The sequence below is a fragment of the Haliotis cracherodii genome, unplaced genomic scaffold (genome assembly GCF_022045235.1).
Source record: "Haliotis cracherodii isolate W230 unplaced genomic scaffold, xgHalCrac1.p SCAF_6, whole genome shotgun sequence".
NCBI classification, from domain to species: Eukaryota; Metazoa; Mollusca; class Gastropoda; order Lepetellida; family Haliotidae; genus Haliotis; species Haliotis cracherodii.
Window position 1 is genome coordinate 21,134,114 of NW_027266319.1, and position 25,716 is coordinate 21,159,829.

Sequence of the window (25,716 nt, forward strand, 5' to 3'; positions counted from 1 at the left end):
AATTCGAGTTTCTTTCCCCCTTTTCAAACAACGATTGCTCCAAAGAAATATATTGTGAGAGGTCCGATCTTGGCCTGGATTACATAGACGTTTATACAATCTGACAACACTTTCCCATTGGCCAACAGTAGGCGACATCCAGCCAATGCCACCACTAACAGCACTTTTGGGGGCACTAGTCAAGGAACAGCGGTAGACATTGAATTAATATACCAAAGTATAATATCTGACAAACTTTAACTTCAAAGAAGCTATCATAAGAAGTTATCATGTCAAACTGATATACAACTTGTGTGGTTTTGAAATACCAGCCACCTCTTCTTCAACCGTTATATTCTTTTTACAAACTCTAATGTATCAGTAAAACAAATATGCATTAATCTAAAGTATAAAAATTACTTATGTTTGTTATTGTTATTGTTGGGTCGCAGCTAACTCAATAGAATCCGAGGTGGGTATTTTCCGCATATTCTCACAATCATCACGTTGATGACCTGTACTTTTTCTCCCAATGACGATAGTCATATCTTCCCGCTTTTGGATGCGATCGTTTGGCGATCACGTTTATCTGCGTTACCCAGCTACATCTGTGGGGAACAACTCACTAGTCACTCCCCTCTAAAAGAAAACGTCGTCCAATATGTCATCAAGTTGAGAGCATATGTCCAGCTAATGTTGGTTCCTCCTCCCTGGCAGAAGTGCCTTTCCCCTGCAAGTTATTGCAGCTCCAGAGGTCTAAAGCATGGCGCACTTGCCCCTCCTCGTCTCCTCTTCTGGCAAGGTAGCTCTTGTGGCTGTTTCAAAGACTTCCCTAACCCCTTCCATGGTCTTGGCGGAGCACTCAAGGTAGGCAAAAACACCTATCTTCTCTGCCATTGCACGGCCTTCTTCTGTTTTAACTGGTTCTTGTTTCATCTTGGACAGTTCTCTCCTAGTGTTATCATCATTCCTGAGATCCTTTTTGTTGCCTACAAATATGATAGGTACATTAGGACAGAAATGCTTCACTTCTGGTGTCCACTTTTCTGGAATATTCTCTAAACTGTCGGGGCTGTCGATGGAAAAACACATAAGGATGACATCTGTATCTGGATAAGACAAAGGCCTGAGTCTGTCATAGTCCTCCTGTCCAGCTGTATCCCACAACGCCAGCTCAACCTGAAACACAAAATGATTATCATTGAAAAATGAGAAAATAGTCTTACCCTTGCAAGTAAATACAAAAATGATGAAGAAGAGTCTTGTTTAATACTAGCAGATTCTAGACGACTGACAATATTAAATAAACATTAATGTAGAACTGACATTTCAATTACTTGTATGATTTATCCTCTATTCTTACTGAATTTATGTGTGTGAATACAGTAACAGTCTTATAGAAAGTTGTGAAACAGATTAAGGAAGGAACAATAACAGATACAGATTTTTTCCATGCCGTGCATTTCGGTAGAAACTGATGCAGTTACAGAACTAGGCCTCTGCCCTGGACAGATTCAAACATAAGGAAGGGCATAGCAGATTTGCTACAAGAAGAAATCCCATACATGACATACATCTACCAACACAACCCGCTGCAGCAGCACACGACACAGGCAGGGAGACACTGGGAGCACTAGTCCCTCCTCAACACAGTGAGTATATCGTACATGTTCATATACATATTATGTCCCTTGAAACATATGTTGTTACATTTAAGCATAATCATTCTAGAATGTCTAATATTTCATTCAAGCAAACAAAATCACCAAAAGTTCACAACCGTATTTTACAATTTCATCATATGCATTTAGCTCATAATGAATTGATTCATTTCAAGAAATATCAATGCGATCGTAGTATGTGTTCTCAAAGAATAAAATACATATTGATCAGTTATGGAAAGATTAATATACATTTGTTTGTGTGATTAATAAATTAATGAAGTCAATGCTTTTGCATGTCAAAACTGTACAAGGTCAACAGTACAGCAAATATAATTTCAACAGAACACATTTGAAAAAGCAGGATCTACTGCAATTTAGAGTTTTGTTCAGTTAAAAGTACACTTAGGCAATGTGACAATTCATTTAACAATGCTATCCTACTCAAAATGAACAGTCAGCACAAACCTAGATCACTGAGATACCATGTCGCAGTTAAACAAGAATACCCCACTCATACACAGTATACTGACTCCGAGCCGACCAGTCCTTTTTTAGCCCCTTAATGCCGAGCGCCAGACAGGGTAACACCAAGTACCATCTTTTAACGTCTTTTGGTGTGACGCGGTCGGGGATCGAACCCCGGACCTTCCGCTCTCCGGGCGGAATACTCAAAATGAACAGTCAGAACAAACTTACCTGTTTTCCGCCCACTACAATATCTGCTACACAAGTTTCAAAAACAGTTGGCACATAAACTTCAGGGAACTGATCTTTTCTGAAGACGACGAGAAGACATGTTTTACCACAGGCACCATCCCCAACTATTACTAGCTTCTTTCTTATAGCAGCCATGGCTAGTTACTTCCTGAAAAAAACACACATCACAATGAGTACAAGGAAACAAACATCCCCAATGTCCATGAGTACAAGTAAACAATGATGTTCAGGGAATAATCGAGTATGCGCCAGTTGTTCAGGGAAACATTTGATGATACACCAGTAGTTCAAATATTACAATTGTTTGCACATCTTGTTGTACAAACGGTAAGCTTTGTTAACACTAGTATGTCCAATAAAATTTATTAATCTATCAAAACGTCTAACACATTAATGTACAACTCTCGATATATTTACAAACACAATGCAACAATGATTTAAGTCTAAATTCTATGTCGCCAACGTACCCTTTAATGGAAAAAAAATGCTTAATAAAAGTATTATTGCTTTTCTAAATATTACATAACAGATACGTTACCCTTTTAGTCTTCAGTAAATATAATGCATATTGTATATGTCAAATACAAATACTGTATTTTATAGCTATGGACCCATAATGAATATGTAGTGAAGCAAATTAGCATAAATAGGACTGTGATTATTTTCACGGTACTTTTGCCATTCAAATTCTCAAAGGGTAGGCAAGATACTTAACAGATACGTTAGCGAGTATTGCAGCTCACTGATAGGCATGTGGCTTATACATACATTATATGCACTTTTAGTACCACATATTTGAAATAGGTGATAGCTATGATAGTTAATATTTATACAAAATGTATAAGACTGTAAAGATTTTGTTTAACAGATACGCTATGTAACGAGTTCTAAATTTCCCGCTTCACTTAAGATTTAAAATCACGTTTCTTCGGGAGAGAGTTTTTTCATTTTGACACGTTTCCTGTTTGGGAGTTGAAGCAGGCCACTCAATTTGAGAATAATTTGCAGATGTTTTGATGAGAATTGGTAAGTATCCATTTATGTTAACTATTCATGTACAATTTTTCGGTATCCGATAACAGTATCCTGTTTGTATACTGTGATGCTGTTGATTTAAAGTTAAACAAATTTCAAAATGAAGCCATCGTTTAGTAAAGTATCCGTTTCTGTCATAATATCATGTCCCTCAAGGTTTCGTATTTCGTTATATTTACAGGAAAATGAACAATACAATGAGATACCACTGTTTGGTGTGAGGTGCCACTGTTAACAAGGGTGTCACGTATCTGTTACAGATACAAAAATCTAAGAAGTGTTCAATAACCTGCCAAATTCCCCCTCCATCTGTCGTAAGTGACTGGCTATGATGTTTACGTATAAGCAGGGACGAAACTAATTTTATTGTGTTCCATGAAATGAGAAATAAACAACACCATACCCTTTCAATATTTTTAAGAATCGACTGTACGATTCCAACTATATCATGAGCATGTGTTGGTGAATCACTAAAAAAATATGGAGAAAGGGTGAGCGTATCTGTGAAGTCATTCCCCTTGTCATACAGTCCGATCAGAAATTCCGACTCATATGCATAATGAGTGAGTGAGTTGGGGAATCGAACACGGGTCTTCGGCGTGACGAGCAACTGTTTTAACCACTAGGCTACCCGACAACCCCCTGAACCTCTGAAGATAGATGTAACTGTATCTATGGTCACTACGTTTTGTATCATTTGTTTTCCTTTAAGTGAGTCATGTGGGATAGTGGTGTACAAAGTTGAAAGAATCAAATGTCAAGCAAGTATTGAGTTTTTGAGAATCCGCATGGTATTAATGCCACTTGTCTCAATTACGTTCTGTGAATATAAAGAAAGTTCTTCCTTGATTGTATTAGGGATTGTGGTTAATATTTGAAACAAGGATTTGGTGGTACATGTGCTGGAGCAATCAATATACCTCTCTTCGTTCAGATTTTTATGGAGCCTTGGTATTCAGTACAAACGAGTGAGTGAGTTTGGTTTAACGCCGCTTTTAACAGTATTCCTGTTGTATCGCGGCGTGTCAGCTTAATGTGGCAGGAAAGCCCGAAGTTATGCAGGTCTAAGACGTTTACCACTTCGGTGAAACCCACGAGCACCGGTATGGTGCTGACAAACCTAGAAACATAATCGTGGCGAACCGGGATTGGAACCCACAATCATAGTTTTCTGGCGTGCCCAAGGGACGCAACTCTGCACAGCGAATCGCGGCGCCTCAGACGACTGGGCCATCCGTGCCACCCAGTACAAACGAGGAATGGGCATGTCTTCAGAGTATAGAGTCAAGTCAAAGGTTGATAGTACTGATGCATGATTTTGGCAGAATTTCTTCCTCGGTTAACATACTGACCCGATATGTAGCATTGTTTGATCGACCGTATGTCTCTTATACCAAGTTCTGTTATCAAACAATAATGTAGTGATGCTTACATATAATGGTTATGTTATTGTACGCCTTGTCAGTGGGACTATAATTTGTTGATAATACAGTGATTATGTGTGGTTATATACTGATTTCACAATTAAGTCCTGTCCGAACGGATTTTGGGGTTAACCTCTACGTTTAAATGCGGAAATCACTTCGTAACAATATGCATAAAGAAACATATCACCAAGGAGGGAGCACAGCTGATGCCATGGGGATGCTTAAAGGTCTTGCCTAATTCCTCAGATTCCACATCAATTACAGATTGAGTAGCATTGGTGTCCCAGTCGTCTATGTTGCTGCAATTTACTGTGCAGAGTTGCATCCTTATGCGTGACTTAATCCAGTGATCAGGGTTAGAATTCCAAATTCACTCTGTTTATCATCCTTGACCTGTCAACACCATACTGGTTCTCAAAGCGTTAAACCTAACACACTCACTTATCGTTCTATAAATGACACTTACATGTGCATCATTGACTTCGATGTCAACTATGTAAGTTTCCGAATCTATTGGTGCGTATTTAGGAAACTCGTCTGTAGAAAACAGAAGGCATGTTTTCCGACAAGCACCGTCACCCACAATCACTAACTTCTTCCTTTTATCCATTGCCACGTTGATTTCTGCGGGTATTAGTCTTCACTTAAGATATCCTCAAATGGCATGAGTGGTTGAGGGGTCACTTATTCAGTTAACGCCGGACATATATTAAACAAATAAGCATTTCGTATTTTGTTTCGTCCATGCTTCTGCATGTTACTTGCATTGACAGAGGATCATAATGGGATCAAGTATGTGATTCAGTCATCAGATGAATATAAGCAGCACAAAAGCTGTTGTGGATTCAATCTCTATAACCTGACATACCTCGCTCTCCGGCATGACTGGTGTGAGCGCATAATCATATCTTTCGTCGTCAGAGGAATACAAGCAGCACAGAACCTGTTAAGAATAGAACATTGTGAAGCACACATGTTTAGACCTTCCTACTTATATGCGGTATACATGCATTTGGGGTAAAGACTCAACAAATCATATATAACAGACATTCATATTACTGTCTGAATATTTCAACAGTTTGTTTAAGTAATGGTCATTCTACGACTTTCGTTTATTGAATGAACACCAATACATTTAAAGGACTTATACGTTAAATATAATACGTCAAGGCCAGGGAATAACCAGTCTGGATTATTGACGAAACAGGTGTGTAAGGAAATGTGGATATCGCTTGATCTCACCCAAGGATATCTCCTGTGGGAGCCAGTTTTGGATGATAAATTTCTATAAATCTTTAAATATTTCTGTTCAATTTAAAAAAAGCAGCACCAAATCTTTGTCAGTCCTTTGCATTTTTTTATGATACCTAATTTTTATGATGACACCTCGAGAACCAACAACCCAAGTTGACACTGCGACCCCTCCGGTGCCGGCACGCCCATCAATGTACAGCATGAGATGTGACATGGATATACAGCTGTCACCGTGGTCGTATTTACCCATGTCACGGTCTTGTGCCGCTCTGCTTCCGGGATTTACTAGTATTTCCGCCACATCTCGGCAAAGTCCGGTGGTCGTCATTGTATAGTGTGAAATCATTCTGTGTTAGAGATTTAGTGGCCAGACTATTTCATTCTCTTGTGGTCTAATGGCAGTCTCAAACCATGTATTGACTTGATGTATGTTATCTCCTAAATGTTCGCTACCTTATTCTTGCATTAAAAATATTTTGTTAATTATGATTTTCAAACATTAACGTAATTTATATGTACATTCAGATATTTCTCATGTGTGAATGCTCAACTTTGCCTTATCAATAATTGTACATAGTTTGTTGTATATCCTTAATGATGCCGTTGGATAATTTATGTTCAGCGCTTTATGTTGATACTTACATCTTCAAGGTAGATATTGTAGTTAGTTTGCTATTCGTGTTTTCCCCGTCTTTAGAAACACACGCTGGTTTGGCGCCCCAGTCTGTAGTATTCCCCGGCGGTCCAGGAGAGGTTGTCGCCTCCGACGTCTGCGCACTGTGACTGAAATTTTAGTCTGTTGAGACTATTTGACTTTCAGACGTAATCGTCTCTTTTGTAGTCTAAGTGACTTATTCCAGGGATAAGCTCTCAGTGTTTATTTCCCGTCATACTCAGCCGAGGTTATTCACTTACTTGAGTGTTGAGTTAATTGCCACAGGTGTTAATTAGTCGCTGCCGACTTAATTGGCTGTCTACGCATCTGGTCGGTATCTTGTCAAGTGTTGTTTTAGCTGCTCTCCTTTTTATTGCTCTAATACAGTTGTTTGGCTAAACTGGTTGTATATTTGCGCTGATGGAATTGATATCTGCATGTCAGCGCAGATTGGGTCCATCTTATCTTTTATTATCAACTATTAGTACAATTAGCCGTTATTAATATACCTGTGTACCTAATACCACGTTTTCTTTATTACTTTATTCTTTTTTATGCCAGCTCTGATCATTGGAGCACAGCTCCGTGACAATAGCACAAGGAGAAATCACCTAGGCGTTATAAACCATGATGGCAACCTGTCACTCATGTTCGTATCTGGGCCAGGGAGATAATCGATACCTCTTTAAGATATCAAAATCACGAAACCTGGATAGGTCATATGATATATAGTCCGACATTAATGACAGCTATTTCTAATGCTAACGTAAAAAGTAGAATGTACCGTATGTAACGAAATACCGTTAATGTACACTTACCTTGTAATGTATTGCCGAGTTGAGAGTAATGTCCTTTCCAGGCAACCACAGTCAAGAAATAAATTATGCTGTAGCACCGTTTATATATTTACAATGGCAAGACAAATCAAGGGTTCAAGAAACGGCTGATCTCTGAAAATGTCTTTGGGGATTGAAAGTAACAGTCCAAATATAGAGCAGGGTTGCATCTAAAGACGCCAGATCAATGTTGCGCCACCGGGCCCATTCAGTAAATGTGCATGTTAGATAATATGATTTGAATACGCTATTGGGTACATACAAAGAGTAATAAAATGCTTCTCAAAAGCGTCCGTCGCCATATACATACCACACCCATAACAACGCATCCGGGTCAACGCTGTTTAGACTCACAGTCTAATAATATTTACTATTGTAAATGGGCTTTTTATAGGTTAAAAGAGTTGTTTACAGTTTACAGTTGATATTGCATTGGAATGGGCACTTATTGTTCCAACATATGACATGTATCTAATGAAAGATAAGGAACAAACCACGACAAGAAAGAAGTTCAGACATAGCAATCAACACATCGTGTATTGGACCTGAATACTTTTCCACTTCTCTAAACCCCGGAAACACATTACATGTGGCATAGTTAATAGCAACTGAATACATTTCCTATTCTCTAAATCCTGAGGACATTGTGCTGGATTCTGAAGCTCCATACAAATCCTTACAAAGAGATATATATTGCTTGGTCCAATACATGTACCACCAAATTCCTTTCAAAGAATGATCAGGGGCGGTCGGGTAGCCTAGTGGTTAAAGCGTTCGCTCGTCACGCCGAAGACCCGGTTCGATTCCCGACATGGGTACAATGTGTGAAGCCCATTTCTGGTGTCCCCCGCCGTGATATTGCTAAAAGCGGCGTAAAACATACTCACGCCATTATATTGCTGGAATAATGCTAAAAGCGGCGTAAAACCATACTCACTCACTCAAAGAATGACCGTATCCTTTATATAATCAAATTGTTGACTTTCTTTATATTCGCAGAAAGTATTTGAGACAAGAGGAGTTAATACCATGTGGATTCTAAAAAAATACTGGTCTTTGCTTGAGGTTCAGCACAGTTTGTCAAAATGAAAGTATATCTCAATGTCATCTTAAGTTTACTGAGAAAACAATATGTGAAATGCTGGACTTCCTCATTAAAACATTGATTGGAAATCTGACATTTTGGCAAGAAGAAGGCATCACAGCGATAGAAAATGTTCTTTCTCAAACACTTTCAAATACAGATTTAAGTTGCGAAACACCGCGTTGTCGGTTCTAAATTATTTAAGCAGGTGTGGCAGTATATTCGACAGTAAACTGACGACGATGTAGACAAAATTGCTTAACAACGGTATATGGATCTATACCGAAATGTCGCCCTCACAGTGAATAAAGAACTTGTCCATAAATTGTGTCCACTTTGGCTTGCTTGGCAACGGTATGAGGATCTATATATATATAGATCTATATAGTTAGCAACGTTCCACGCCATCGGGTAAGATGTCACGCAAACCAACCAAGTCACGAAAAGTGACCATTGATCCATTTGACGCCTATTGCGACTTACTCTGAACTTGAATCATCGTCTATCCCCTAGGTGCTTTCGCATATGCCGCTTCAGCTCATACCAATAAAACGTTTGTTTGATTATTATAAATGTATCTACAGTGTAATATCTGGTTATATCTTGATTCGCTTGGACTAAAGATTCGCTGGTTTAGGCCAGAGACAGAAAGGCCGCGTTGAACAGTATTCCAGTTATATCACGTCGTGTGGGAGGAAAGCCCGAAGTGATGCGAGTCTTAGGCGAGGCGAGTCTGTAATTTCGAACCGGCTGTCAGCGGATCTTGCCAGCTACCAGGCAAGCAACATTGCGAATTGCGGAGCGGGTAGATACTAGAGTGAGTGAGAGACTGTTTGTTGTTTCTCGCCAAACTCAGCAATATTCCTGCTACATGACGGCGATCTGTAAATAATCGAATCTGGACCAGACAATCCAGTGACTGACATCATGTGCATCGATCCACGCAATTGGGATACAATGACATGCATCAACCAAGTCAGCGATCCCGTTAGTCGCCTCTTACGACAGGCATGGGTTGCTGAAGACCTATTCTACCCCGGATCTTCACGAGTCGAGTGGGTTACTGACTGAGTGAGTTTGATTTAACGCTGCTTTGATCGGCATTTCAGCTCTGTCACATCGTTTCACCTTGATGTGGGGAATATGTTGCCCAGGAACACGGTTATGGTGCAGACAAACCTTGAAGATTAAACAGGGAGAATCTGGGTTTCGAACCCAAGATCATAGGTTTCTGCCAAGCGAATTGCCTCTCGTCACCACTGGTGGGATTAATAAGCAAATTAATACAGTGAGTGAGTATGTTTTACGCCGCTTTTAGCAATATCACGGCGGGGGACACCAGAAATGGGCTTCACACATTGTAGCCATGTCGGGAATCGAGCCCGGGTCTTCGGCGTGACGAGCGAACGCTTTAACCACTAGGCTACCCGACCGCCCCAAAATTAATAGAAGCGACAACATTCATTTCATAATCATAAGACATCGCTGCTAAAAGCAGAGTCGATTGTACGATTCCGACTATACCATGAACCCGTGTTTATGAATCAGTATCAAATGGTCATGATTCCAGGTGCCCCACTGCTGGCACCCGTTACTAATACATGCAAAGGCAAGGCAATTGGTCACTGCAGAAACACGGGAACTTGTACAACCTGGTACTAGTCAAAATGGGGAATTGCATTGGACATAATTTTTGTCACTGATGCGTCAAATTTGGAAATGGCCTCGAAAAACCTTTTGGACCGCTTTACTAAGGCCTTGAATGCCGTATCCTTGATCAAATAACTTCTTAGCAAGAGTCGCGTGACGTTCTTTGGAGTCTTGGCAAAAAGAGGACGCTCGCTTGTACCACGAAGGGTTGTAGCTGCAGAAATATTGCTCCGCACAAAGGAAAAGTTGAAATCATTTATCTTGTCATATAGTCCTCAAATGTCAAGCATACAACTCTTAGAAAGCTTTACTGATGCCTTGAATGTTGTAATCCTGATCAAACACCTTTTGAGCAAGAGTCGTATGACAAACACAAAAGTCGCATAACAACCACAAAACTGGAAACGTATTCAATTACTTTATTATTACAATACAAAGGTGGAAGAACGGGTAGACGTGTATGACGAGATGCCAAGACAGACAGCCGCAGACAGCAGAGATAGTAGTATCGATACAAGAGCCCACACCCATGATAGAACGGAGGAAAGCAAACGTGCGGGTTACGGAGACTGTCGAACGATCACTCCTACATAAAATGCACAATCACATTCCAAACAAAACGCACCCAGATATTTACAAACTAATGTTTTGTCATGGTTCCAAAAAGTTAATTCAGTAAAAATAAGATACAATTTGTCCTGTTTTGTTTGAAATATATGAATTGGTTACAACACATGCAGACATAAAAACATAATTTAGCATGTAACAATTAGACGCCTCCCCCACCCCATCCCACCCCCAAAATAAGTAAGGAAATTACGAAAAATGGGTGAAAACCTTTGTGTTGGATCTCCTACTCAAATACCAGTATTGTGCCATAGTGACCTGGGAATATCTACTCCATCATAGTTGTCAGAAAAAAGTCTAGAACCTGGTTAAGGGCAAATCACGTAAAGAGAAATATTATTTTTCATATCTTATGCTAAGGCAACATCATATTTACCCCCGTTTACGAGCTTGCTTCCTTATTATAACATAGGGTGGGTGAGGTGTAACTCTAAACACAGACGGGCAGACAGAGGGTTTGAGTCTCATCCCACTTAGATGTAAAAAAATGTATATAGCCTATGTAAACCGACGGACAACTCCATACGGAGTTATATTAGACTAAGATGAATACACACTTAAAATTTCCATTTAAAAAAAATCTCTATATATCTAATAAGCAATAAATACACATTTTTCTCATGCTTGTTACATCAAAAACGATTTTACAGGACTGACTTTCTGTTTTATAATAGTACTGCAGAGTGTGGCCGTCACGCTGCACATGTCACATGATGCTAAATAAAACAAACCTTTTTAATATCACAGAGATCATAACACTTACCATATACCTCGCGGCCTGTAACCAGTGTCACGTTCCCCATTGTGCACGTGGTCAGGACAATATAGCAGTACATTTCGTCTTCCACAGTTTCCGTACAGTTAAACACGTTCTTTCTTTAATTGGGAGGTTGCTCTATCGTCCTGTCTCCACGTGTATTGGAGCAGTGCCACGACCGAATTAGTCAATTCGCTTCTGGTGGGATCGTTGGATGGGGCGTGTGACATAATTGTCTGCGGCATATACATTTTTGAAATTACAATACAATCTGAGTTTATTGCCACCACAGCGGGAGCTACCAATAGGTTGTGTAATAGTCCGACTGATATACCGTACTGATACCGTGAAAAGATATCATTGACTGAAGAAAATTCGGCCACTTCTTTAAGTACTGTCTCCTGAAGAAAGCCCGAAATATCAATCTCCCACTCGATTGTATTATTAAAGCATTTGATGTTATGGTGTTACCAATCTTACTGGACGGCGCCGAAGTGTGGGGATTTGAATGTTTGACTATGGTTGAAAAAGTTCATTTAAAATTCCTTAAATTAGCGGCTGGTTTGAAATTATCAACTCCTTCTTTTATGGTCTATGGAGAATTAGGCAGGACCCCCTTAATATTAGAGTAGCTAAGAGAATTATAGGTTTTTGGCATAGACATATTATATGATCTCAACAAAATAAGTTTTCGACTCTATTATATCAATTTATAAGGATGGATGCTCACGTAAACTCCAATATTCACCCTTGGTTATGTAATCTAGAATGTCTATTAAGCTTCTGTGGCCTGACTCAAGTATATGATATGCCATGTAATTTCAACACCAAGTGGCTAGTCTCGTCTGTGGAAAGAATATTGACCGATCATTTTCTACAATCCTGGAGAAGTTTAATATTGTGGAGTTCAAAAGGTTTCTATTATAACTATCTTAAAGAAATGCCATTATTTGAAGACTATCTCTACCTACCTAAATCTGTTTATTACCCGCTCTTAAAATTTCGCGCTAATAACCACAATTTACCAGTCGAGACAGGCCGCTGGAATAATGTACCTAGAGAACAACGTCTATGTCCACTCTGTAACTCCCCAGCAATAGCAGATGAATTCCAATATATATTTCGATGTCCAGCTTTTGATAACAAGAGACTTGCACTTATTCCTAGAAGATATTTAACTTGGTCAAATGTGTTTTCATTAAGAAGCCTATTTTCAACGACCAAACTAAATGAGCTAAAACGTCTTTCAAGATATGTATTATTTGTATTTAACACTTTGAATGCTAAATCTAAATGCACACAGCCGTCTTGATGTACATATTATATTTATCCCTGTACTTTATGTATGCTCGTGTACCACCGTCGGTGGTCTATGGAGAAATAAAGAATCTGAATCTGAATCTTAACAGTTATATTCTTTTTACAAACTCTAATGTTACAGTAAAACATATACGTATTAATCTAAAGTATGAAAATTACTTATGTTTATTATTGTCTTTACGTAAGAAATAAACGACTCGTGATAGTTGTTTATCGTACAATAAAACACTGCAGGGAGAATAAACCATGAGGGGCGCAGCTAGCTCAATAGAATCCGATCTCGGCAATGTCGGACAGGTCTATCTTTTACACTGGTGGGTATTTTCCGCATATTCTCACAATCATCACGTCGATGACCTGTACCTTTGTTCCCAATGACGATTGTCATATCTCCCCGCTTTTGGATGCGATCGTTCGGCCATCGCGTTATCTGCTTTGCTCAGCTACATCTATGGGAACAACTCACTTGTTACTCCAATATACGACGTCATCAAGTTGCGTGCATGTGAGATGTTCCTCCTCTCTGGCAGACGTGCCTTTCCCATGCAGGTTGTTGCAGTTTCAGAGGTCTAAAGCAAGGTGCACCTTCCCATCCTCTTCTTTACTGGCAAGGCAGCTCTTTTGGCTGTTTCAAAGACTTCCCTAACCCCTTCCTTGGTCTTGGCGGAGCACTCAAGGTAGAAAAAAGCACCTATCTTCTCTGCCATTGCAAGGCCTTCTTCTGTTTTAACTGGTTCTTGTTTCATCTTGGACAGTTCTCTCCTAGTGTTATCATCATTCCTGAGATCCTTTTTGTTGCCTACTAATATGATAGGTACATTAGGACAGAAATGCTTCACTTCTGGTGTCCACTACTCTGAAATATTCTCTAAACTGTCGGGGCTGTCGATCGAAAAACACATAAGGATGACATTTGTATGTGCATGACATAAAGCATTGAGTCTATCACATAACTTCTGTTCACTTGTATCCCACAACACCAGCTGAACCTGAAACAGAAAAATGAGAAAATAGTCTTACCCTTGCAAGTAAATACAATGATGATGAAGAGTCTTGTTTCATACTAGCAGATTCTAGACGACTGTCAATATTAAATAAACATTAATGTAGAACTGACATTTCAATTACTTGTATGACTTATCCTCTATTCTTACTGAATTTATGTGTGTGAATACAGTAACAGTCTTATAGAAAGTTGTGAAACAGATTAAGGAAGGAACAATAGCAGATACAGTTTTTTTTCCATGCCGTCCATTTCGGTAGAAACTGATGCAGTTATAAGATACAGAACTAGGCCTCTGCCCTGGACAGATTCAAACATAAGGAAGGGCATAGCAGATTTGCTACAAGAAGAAATCCCATACATGGCATACGTCTATTGTTAGTATTATTGTTTGGATATTTCATCCCAATGTCTAGCAGACAGATTCATCTACTGTAACGTTTTATTAATGTTATGTAATGTAAAATGATAACACAAGAACCAAACTCTACATTTCTACAAAACAAAAGTGGATTTGATGCCGAAATATCGTGGTTAACCTTAAGTTGAGAACATCCTGACATCAGTTTGGGCCTATCTAGTAGCTTACACAAAATATTTTATAGAATGAAACACTGCCACAAACATGACACCACACCTTGAACATGGCACACACATTTTCCATTTGGGGTAGAGATAAACTGTGTGAAAAGAAGATGACCTGACACCAAAAACCCCCAACATATCCTCCAAACCAGAAATAAAACCAGAAAATAAAGTTATATCTGTCATTCAGAAATGCCTTTTGTCAAAAATGGCACAGTGACAATAGAATTCCCCTCTTAATGACAAACAGCAAACTGATAGATAAACCATGTAAATCAATCAAAAGGGAGATAAGCCATAGGGCCATGAACTACAGAAACACTTCCTGTTACAGCTTGGTGAACTACAATATCTCCATAGACACTTTTTAATCTATCAAAAGGTATAACAGACTAATGTACAACATGAGAAATGTTTACAATCACAATTCAACAAGCTTTTCTCATTACCGTACAACTGGAAAATTCAAACAAAATCTTGTGCAAGCAGACAATTTGACATTGGAATAGATGAGGTGAGGTGAAATTGGGTTTAACGTCGCGTCCAAGATTATTGCACTTATATAGCGACGTGCATGTACGTGTATGTGTTTGTGTGGCTGCTTGTACTAGTCCGGACTGATGCCGATTTATAGTGCTAGCTCACTGAGATACCATGCCGCAGTTTAACATGAATACCCCACTCAGACACAGTATACCGACACCGAGCCGACCAGTCCTTGTTTTAGCCCCTTAATGTCGAGCGCCAGACAGGGTAACAACAAGTACCATCTTTTAACGTCTTTTGGTGTGACGCAGCCGGGGATCGAACCCCGGACCTTCCGCTCTCCGGGCGGACGCTCTACCACAAGACCGCGGAGGCGGTCGACATTGGAATAGAGAAATAGAGATGCTGTCTGTGATTTTACCCAATGTTCTATTCTAGGAAAATTATGTTTGGTCCAGTAACCTTTCCCAATAATAGTACATATAATAACACTAAATTCTAATGAAAATAATGCTATGTTCGGGCTTGTAGTCTCAAATGTTTTCAGTATAGATTGGTATTGTGAACAGTCATGTGGAAAAAATGTTTTACATTGTTACGTCATATTGTTACGTGCGATTCCCAAATTGAAACAATATGTTAACCCAGAAATCTGTCCGTAAAAGAACCAAATTAGAAATGGTGTCACAGATTTGTTGAGCGCCGCCTCTTGTCCCCAAAAATATATCAACCAAGCTTTACATGAATTTGGTGATGAAATGAAAGCACCAGCTAAGCATTAACTGGCGTAATCACTGATTATTTAAAGAGTAACGGACACCCAGCGGGAAATTCACACCAACAAAACCCGCTGCAGCAGCACACGACACAGGCAGGGAGACACGGGGAGCACTAGTCCCTCCTCAATACAGTGAGTATATCGTACATGTTCATATACATATTATGTCCCTTGAAACATATGTTGTTACATTTAAGCATAATCATTCTAGAAAGTTCACAATCGGCTGTGTGCAATTTCATCATATGCATTTAGCTCAATGAAATGATTCATTTCAAGCAATATCAATGTGACCGTAGTATGTTTTCTCAAAGAATAAAATACATATTGATCAGATATCAAAAGATTAAAATATTTGTGTCAAAACTGTGCAGAAAACATAATTTCAGCAGAACACAGTTGAAAAAGCAGGATTCTACTGCAATTTAGGGTTTTTGTTCGGTTAAAAAGCACACTTAGGCATTGTGACAATCCATACTACTCAAAATGGGTGACGTGAAATTGGGTTTAACGTCGCGTCCAAGATTATTGCACTTATATAGCGACGTGCATGCACGTGTGTGCGTGTGCGTGTGCGTGTGCGTGTGCGTACTTGTACTAGTCGGACTGATGCCGATTTATAGTATAGATCACTGAGATACCATGTCGCAGTTAAACATGAATATCCCACTCAGACACAGTATACCGACTCCGAGCCGACCAGTCCTTGTTTTAGCCCCTTAATGCTGAGCGCCAGACAGGGTTAAACTGAAATCAACTGAAAACTAAAATCCTGCGGGTAAGTTTTTCGTTATTCAAAAGTACTGAAAAACTAAACAGCTTTTGGATGATGATGTCAGACAAACCTGCTGTCATACATTGAAAGGGTTTCAGTGTATTTGACCACATTACTGTATTTGTTTAAAATACAGCCTTTGAATAACGAACCCCGTGCTGGCTTGTTTGACGTTGTTCGAAAAACGAATAACAAATAACGAACCCATTGGAAATAAGGTATCTTATATTTGTTATGTATATCAAGTCTGAATAACGAACCCGGTGCTGGCTTGTTTTTCGTTATTCGAAAAACGAATAACGAATAACAAACCCACTGGAAATAAGGTATCTTATATTTGTTATGAATATCAAGTCTGAATAACGAACCCTGTGCTGGCTTGTTTTTCGTTATTCGAAAAACGAATAACGAATAACGAACCCACTGCTAACTTCAGGCCCTTACAACAAGTACCATCTTTTAACGTCTTTTGGCATGACGCGGCCGGGAATCGAACCCCGGACCTTCCGCGCTCCGGGCGGAGTACTCAAAATGAACAGTCAGCACAAACTTACCTTTTTTCCGCCCACTACATCTGCTACACAAGTGTCAAAAACAGTTGGCACATTAACTTCAGGGAACTGATCTTTGCTGAAGACGATGAGAAGACATGTTTTACCACAGGCACCATCCCCAACTATTGCTAGGTTCATTTTTAGAGGAGCCATGGCTAGTTACTTCCTGAAAAAAAACACATCACAATGAGTACTAGTAAACAAACATCCCCAATGTCCATGAGTACAAGTAAACAATGATGATCAGTGCACAATGATGTTCGTGGAAACAGCTGATGATACACCAGTAGTTAAAATATTACTAATGTTTGCACATCTGGTCGTACAAATGCAACGAATTAAGTCTAAACATAACCTTTAAAATGCGTAATAAAAGTATTATTGCTTTTCTAAATATTACATAACAGATACGTTACCCTTTTAGTCTCTGCAGTAAATATAATGCATATTGCTGGATGTCAAATACAATTACTGTATTTTAAAGCTATTGATCCATAATGAACATGTACTGAAGCAAATTTGCAAAATAGGACTGATTATTTTCACGGTACCTTTCAAATTATCAAAGGGTAGGCAAGATACTTAACAGATACGTTACCGGATATGGATTTGCCACCGCACTCAGCAATATTCCAGCTATATGACGGCGGTCTGTAAATAATCGAGTCTGGACCAGACAACCCAGTGATTGATATCATGAGCATTGATCCACACAATTAGGATGGATGTTACCGGATATGGCAGCTCATTGATAGGCACGTGGCTTATACATAGATACTCTTCCCCTACCCACAAAACTAGACACAAACACACACTGCGCGTCCCCTGCGGCACTAGCCGAAGGCCTCTAAATGTCCACACCATACACATTTTATTCATTATTGTATTCCTCCACGAACCCCTCTGGTTTCAACCGATAACCATCTGAGGTTTCTTGCTCTGACGCCACAGTGACGTTGTATGTTACTGTAAGATTATTGGAGAAGAGCCTTTCCCGCAACACCCCATCACCAACTTCTGAAATTAAAGCTGCTTGCTTCATGGTTAGACCGCAGGCGAGAATGAACTACCCGCGATATGAGGTCACTCATATACACCATACAAGCGCCCACAATACACTAGTTCCTCTCTTTTGTATCTGGTTTGTGCATGAAGAGAAATCAATTCCATTCTATTTCATTCCATTCAAACGAAAGAATTTTCATTTCTCTTCCCCTACCCAAAAACCAGCCACAAATAACAAACACAGTGTACGTCCTCTGCGGTACTAGGCGAGGCAATTGTTAGCTGCATCACCGTTTCATTGTATTAAACACACCAATCCCATTCGTCACCCCTCGCCCCTTTCCGTAACCTGCAAGAAGACTCGTCCCCCCTCTCGATGAATGTTATGTGCGAAAATACGACAAACCAATCAGAAAGCGCGCATGATTTCAAGTTCTTCGTCAAAGAATCCCTCAGAAATAATTTGATTTTACATGTCTTGCATCTAAAAATATACCAAAGACACAGTTACATGTGTTCACTCATACTGTATAATTCCGCATGTCTATGTATATTGAAATTGCATCTGAAATATATATAATATATGGGAATATATGTCAACCATTAGGCAACGAGTTGACAATTGTTTTAGGTATGCCCGTTTGCGCTAAGACGGAACCCGGTCGCAAAAATGGCCATGAGAGGGGCACGAGTTGCTATTCGGCTTGTCCCGGAATAACACGAGTTGGTCACGAATGACACCAATCCATTACCTATAGTCCTAACGACTTCGACACAGTGAGTCTGACTCAAACATCTTTTACATAGCCATCCTTGGCCTTCTCACTGCGCCAGGGCTCATGTCGGTTCTCATTGGGGCTAGTGATTCCAACAATAACAGCTATAAAATGCATTCATAGCTGGAGATATACTATCACAGCTTTGTATCAATGATAACAGATAAAGAGCACAGTGCAAAGGTACTACGGGAATAGTAAATGATAAACCGTGAGATTCAGCCCAGGCTGGAATCGCCTGAAACCATAACCATAAGGGGCGGTCGGGTAGCCTAGTGGTTAAAGCGTTCGCTCGCCACGCAGAAGACCCGGGTTCGATTCCCGACATGGCTACAATGTGTGAAGCCCATTTCTGTTGTCCCCCGCCGTAATATTGCTAAAAGCGGCGTAAAACCATACTCACACACTCACTCCCATAACCATAAGATTTAGATGGTGAAGCAGATCTTGCTTAAGAGCTCATTCAGTGGATTTATCTCTCGTCGCAACCTCTCTGGCAGACTGGATATGACATCACCACACACACTTTATAATATACATGAACCTGAAACAAAAACATGCTTTGAATCAAATCACCCAGAATAATCTAAATACAATGCTAACATTGGAAACTTCAAATCTTCAACACCAAATATGCCACCTCCACAATGACCCTGGACATATCTTTGCATATAGGTAACCAGACCAAATATTTGACTTGCGAAATATAACTTGCATTTGGACACAGTAAAAGCCCCAAACTAGCTGAATGCCATCTAGGCATTACCAATGTACCTCTGGCCTTACACTCAATCATGTGCATCAACTCTCGCTCCCAAATACACCAATCCAGTTCATTTCACCACTCCAGTCACAGTAAACGTGTCCACTGTTTCGTAACCTGGGTTCCAATGACGAGAATAAAAACAAACTTTATTATTGTAATAAGATGCAAATCTGTCAATAGAATGAGGACCCCATTTATCATCTATCCATTTGAACACAATCTGCAATTCTCAGATCATCAGTGTCGCATAATATGCTTAGTTAATCTGCCCAATCATTGTGGGAACGAGGACTCCATTCCATGTCCAAATGAATACAATACTGTAGGCACATCTGGAAAATGTCTAGAGCCATGGACTGAAGAAAAAAAAATTCATACTCCCGTTCTGCACAACTGAAACCACGTTTTGGTTGTCTGAACCATTATACTGTGTGGAATATTAAAAAAACCAAAAAAAACCCCCAAAACCTGAGAAAGCTACTAAGTACAACTACTTTGAGCTCCCTCCACGTGGAGTTCATCTGTATTTCACTAACTGACCAATGTCCATGAGAAACACTTCCACTGAATGAACACAATATCCCCAATACCCTTGCCACCAGCATCACTGTAACTATCCTATTGGGGGAACTTTCAGCGCGCAAGGACCTCGAGTTAATACACTGAAATGTTGGACCACCAGAACCTAAATTGTTCATTTTTTTGTAGTAGGGGATAAATAGATCCTCTCATTCCAGGACCTTGCTAGTCTGTCTTACAGACCCTGATAGAAATATATATCAAATACAGCCCATGCAAGTCTATAATGTTTGGCAAGTCTAGATCACTGCAGTATCTGAAAATGAAGAGAGTCAGTGGGCTCCTTTTTATTATATTTTTATTAAGACAACTGAACAACTGTTTTTTCATGTACGATATGTTCATTTCAGAGACTAAATGTTAGTCTAAGACCTTGCCTGTAACACATCAATAGATAATGCCCTCGTCATGTGTTGACTGACTGAACCAATAACTGGCTTCATTGCTATTATCTGACGAAATACTCCGGGCCGCCAACTTACCCTTCATTTCTACAATGATTCAAATACAACCTTTGAGTTTACTAATCTTTCTATCGGTTCCAGTTAACGTGAACTGTGAACGCAAAACCCAAGCCATTTTAAGCACTGCGTGGTGACCACGACGACATCTCAACACGAACGAGACCAGATTGAACCAGATCACCTTTGACTTTTACTGCTGAGTCCCTGCAACCATTATTCCACCATCAAGAAATGTAACAATACCAAGACTATCATGACGCCATCTGTTTTACTAACTGTCTGGCAACTTTTGTAAAGATATAAAGAGCTGATGTCAAACCAAATGATAATACTAGCCAGGCTCACGAAAAGCTAGGCTAAGCAGTATGCTATAGAAACATGGTAAGCCGAATTTATATCAAATTGAATATGACAGTCATTGGCATTAATATACATTAAAGCAGTTTCCAAGTCCTCGTATTTCACTTAAAGCTTGTAAACGTGTTTGTTAACAAGGGAGAGATCTAATAAGAGTTTTCTTTTCCCGATGATTAAGTGAGTGAGTATGGTTTTACGCTGCTTTTAGCAATATTCCAGCAATATCAGAAATGACACCAGAAATGGGCTTCACACATTGTACCCATGTCGGGAATCAAACCCCGGTCTTCGGCGTGACGAGCGAACGCTTTAACCACTAGGCTACCCGACCGCCCCTCCCGATGATTGAACAGAGACGGAAAGGTTATTCACATCATGTGGTCTATCAGTACATTCAACAAGGTCTTTTCCGAGCAAATCTTGTATTGATCACATACTAATTCGCGGTGGTTGATTTGTTATTTTTCAGTTCCACTGACAAAGGCGTGGAATAAAAGAGTGTTTTATAACCATGTTTGATGGTATCTAGCACAAGGCAGTACATCCCATTTCCTCCCAAAAGTTGCTACAAAGTCTCAGACGTCCTCTAACTCTGATTTCAGCATCACGCTGCTCGTATTCGTAGTAATCACCAGTGCGTTCAATATCTGATTTACCTTGCTCAATCTGTTATGTTGGTCTTGTTGGGAGCACACCTGGCTGGCTGTGATGCGACGAGCGGGCGATCTCTCCTCCAGTGTGGCGGATCTCAGCACGTGAAGCAAGTGCCTGTTCTGTACGAAGGGCCGCTGCGACATGACGCTGAGTTGGAAGGGAAGCCAACGGAGAAAACCTGTCAAACGTGGATCGCTTCTTCTCTGGCTTCAGCTGGGAACATATCAATGTTTTCTTAGGAGAACAACTGTGATAAAAAAGGTATCAGGTTTTTTGTTGATCTCTATAAAAGCAAAACCGCCAAGGCGCCAGTAATCATATGCGCACGTCACAGCTTACAAAAAAAGAAGTCCGTTTGACTCCAAATGAGAACGATGAATTGCAAAATAACTCGAAATCCAGAAAAGTGTATGAAACATCAATACGGTACTTGACCATGAATACCCTGTACCCAACAAAATCTGAATTTTGTTTATTTTAAGACCCATGACGGATGAAGTTCTTTAAGAAACTATCATGTAATTTTGTATAGAAATGTGTACATGACTCGTAGGGGGGACAAACCGTGGAAGGCACAGCGCAAGCACGGTCTGCACGTGCTACACAGTGACCGTGTTCATTCAATGACAAGATGCGCTACTCAGCAAATGTTAAAAGTTGATGTTGAATGTGTATGATTTCTTTAGAAGTGAAGCAGAAAGAGCAAAGCCTGTTTATGCACTTATACACTTTTCTGGATTTCGAGTTATTTTGCAATTCATCGTTCTCATTTGGAGTCAAACGGACTGTTTTTGCAGTAGCGTAAATGTCCATCTTTCTGTTCACGTATTATGTTGTTTTCATATTGTACAAGTAATAATTCCTCACCAAATAGTTATAAAAATATACAGCAGTTACGTGTAGTTATCCCTCTTCAGGGACGACTTACGTTGATGTATATTTATTAAACACTATAAACACTATTTCAGATTGCAGCAATTTTCCAGATCGTCTCCCAGGGTAGGCTTCTGAAAGACGAATGTGAAGCAAGTGGTCACTGATAGGCTAGATACATTAACAAGGATCACATTTATATGAATATGAATAAAGCGACAAAGCCCTTTCCAAATCCAATAGAAATCTCTGCATAAGGCAGAGTCGATTGTACAATTCCGACTTTATCATGAGCATGTGTTTATGAATCACTATCAAATAGTAGAGATACCAGGGCACACTTGCACAAAGCGATCTTAGCGTTATGACGATCGTAGCTCCCATACATTAACATAGGCTTACAATAGTCGTAGCACTAAGATCGCTTTGTGAAAGGGGGCCCTGATGTTCGCAAAGAAAATCGAAAGCGCTGTTTCAATGACCCAACGTAGCTGAAACAGGTAGATACAATAATACTCCCGGGGACCAGAGGTTGTGTAACATGTAACATGGGCTACGTGGAGGACGAATATCATTTCTTGTTAATTTGTAACGCATATGGTAACCTTCACCAACAGTATATTCCAGAAATGTTTCATGTCCATCCCATCTTATCTAAGTTTAATACTCTAAACCGAGAAAAATATTTAATACGAAATACAGCCATGTTTGTACATCACACAATGAATCGCCGTTTGGCCATACTGTCTTCTGTCGACCATCAAAAATACTGAATAAAGAATTGGACTTACCGTAGCGTTGTTATATTATTGATGGTACATGCAGACACGCTCATGATTATACATGAAGACTTAGACGCTAGGTCCCTCATCTCAGTAAAGTGCGATCACATACCGACGGCAACAGATTGGACCACCTAATTATTATCATAGGTTTTAGAATGTCGTATATTTCAACAAATGCATTACAGTTTCTTTACACGGGCTTGCTTATAACAGAATAACTTTACATACACTTGGCTAAAGCCAATACTGTTTGCCAAAAGCATATTATTCCAATAAACGGGCAGTCGAGTAGCCTAGTGGTTAAAGCGTTCGCTCGTCACGCCGAAGACCCGGGTTCGATTCCCGACATGGGTACAATGTGTGAAGCCCATTTCTGGTGTCCCCCGCCGTGATATTGCTGGAATATTGCTAAAAGGGGCGTAAAACAATGCTCACTCACTCCAATAATCAAAGAATCTTAGCTCTCACTTTAGATTGTTGAAGCGATCTGTTTCTATGGGTCAACTTGAGTTTGTATTATTCCATATCTGTTGGATATGTTAACTGGCAATATATAATAGAGTCAAATGTGTCACACCTGTTTTCATGACTACGAGTACCTGGTCTCCTTTACTTTGCTGTCAAACATTTTGCCGATGCCTCATTTCTTGCTACACTTTCAGTCGATCCTCGAGGGTTTTACCCCCGGGAGTGCTACTCCATCCTTAACGATGAAGGCGACTGCTTATTTCTGTCTGACCCCGTTGAGTATATTTGTTTAATATATTAGGACGTACGGGGTCCTGAGCTCTAACTGCATGTGAGGTAGAGTGTAGTGAAATGGGGTTTAACTTCGCGTTCAAGTTTGTTACACTTGCGTATGGCATACAAACACCTGTTTATGCACCTTCTGTTCGTACGAGTCCGGACTTATCCCGGTTAAATAGTGCTAGCCTACAGTTTAACTTGGACACCCCACTCAGACACATTACAAGGACTCCGAGCCGACCCAGTTCACACAATTAGTGAACTCTGTTTTCATGAACCACTGTATGACGCATGTGGCAGGGAACTCTACATATTATGTTTGTTGTTTAACGCCGCCCTCAGCAATATCCTTGCCATATGACCGCGGTCTGTAAATAATCGAATCTGAACCAGACAATCCAGTGATTGACATCATGAGCATCGATCTATGCAACTGAGATACGATGACATGCATCAAGCAAGTCAGCGAGACTGACAACCCGATCTCGTAAGTGACCTCAATTCCTTCATGAACCCAGGTCTGCCTCCCAGGCCCCAGAAAATGAATAATAAAATGAATCCAACTCAAAACTAGAATGAGTTGGCAAGTCTAGATTCCAGCTCGGAATTAACGCATTGTTCTGAGCTCCTTTTGGACATTATTCATATTTTGTAGATATATTGTTTTTTAATAAGTAGTCTATATGTGACACACGGGGTCACATGGATCATGTAGAAATTGACCGAGGGAAGGAAATACAATTCTCATTTCGGGAATATTGTTCCACAGGAACCAATACACCTGGTATGAGGATTCCCCCAGAACAACTGAGTGAATGAGTGAGCATGGTTTTACGCCGCGCTTTTAGCAATATTCCAGCAATATCACGGAGGGGTACACCAGAAATGGGCATTACATATTGTGCCCATGTCGGGAATCGAACCCGGGTCTTCGGCGTGACGATCGAACGCTTTAACCACTAGGCTACCCGACCGCCCCTCCTCCAGAACAAACGTTCTGTTCACTGCTGATCAGTTAAAGGACAACGGTGATCTCATATTTGCTCTCTGTTGTGAGGGGCGATGGGGTAGCCTAGTGGTTAAAGTGTTCGCTCGTCACGCCGAAAACCCGGGTTCAATTCCCCACATAGCTACAATCTGTGAAGCACATATCTGACGTCCCCTGCCGCGATATTTCTGTAATGTTGCTAAATAGCGGTGAAAAACAATACTCGCTCTGTTGTGAGGTCTTCTCAAACCTCATTCATATGCCGCTACTATCTGACGTGTCTTCTAAATTGTTTAAAATAACAGATCAATTTACACATACCAAGGACACACTGACACTGATAATGTATGTTAACAGGTTTCATTTCTGTGTATATTGATTATGAAGCTTGATATATAATCGAATTGCTGATGAAACATACTCACACAAATACTGACATCTTCATAGAGCCTTCTGTGAAACAGCTCCATTACAAAGTATACAAGAACATCATGATGCAGTGCATCAACAAACAGCCGCTTGTTAGCATGAAGATC

General features: G+C 40.0%; 1 long non-coding RNA gene and 1 pseudogene across 1 annotated transcript; both read right to left on the bottom strand.

The window, feature by feature from the left end:
* Window positions 1-322: 322 nt before the first annotated feature.
* LOC139445354 (ras-like GTP-binding protein RHO) lies at window positions 323-17,339 on the bottom strand (annotated as a pseudogene).
* Window positions 2,497-6,855, bottom strand: LOC139445355 (uncharacterized). The gene is made up of 3 exons (XR_011651865.1): window positions 6,719-6,855; window positions 5,691-5,765; window positions 2,497-2,508 (listed from the first exon to the last, which is right to left on the bottom strand). It is a non-coding gene; the product is annotated as an uncharacterized lncRNA (long non-coding RNA).
* Window positions 17,340-25,716: the final 8,377 nt, after the last annotated feature.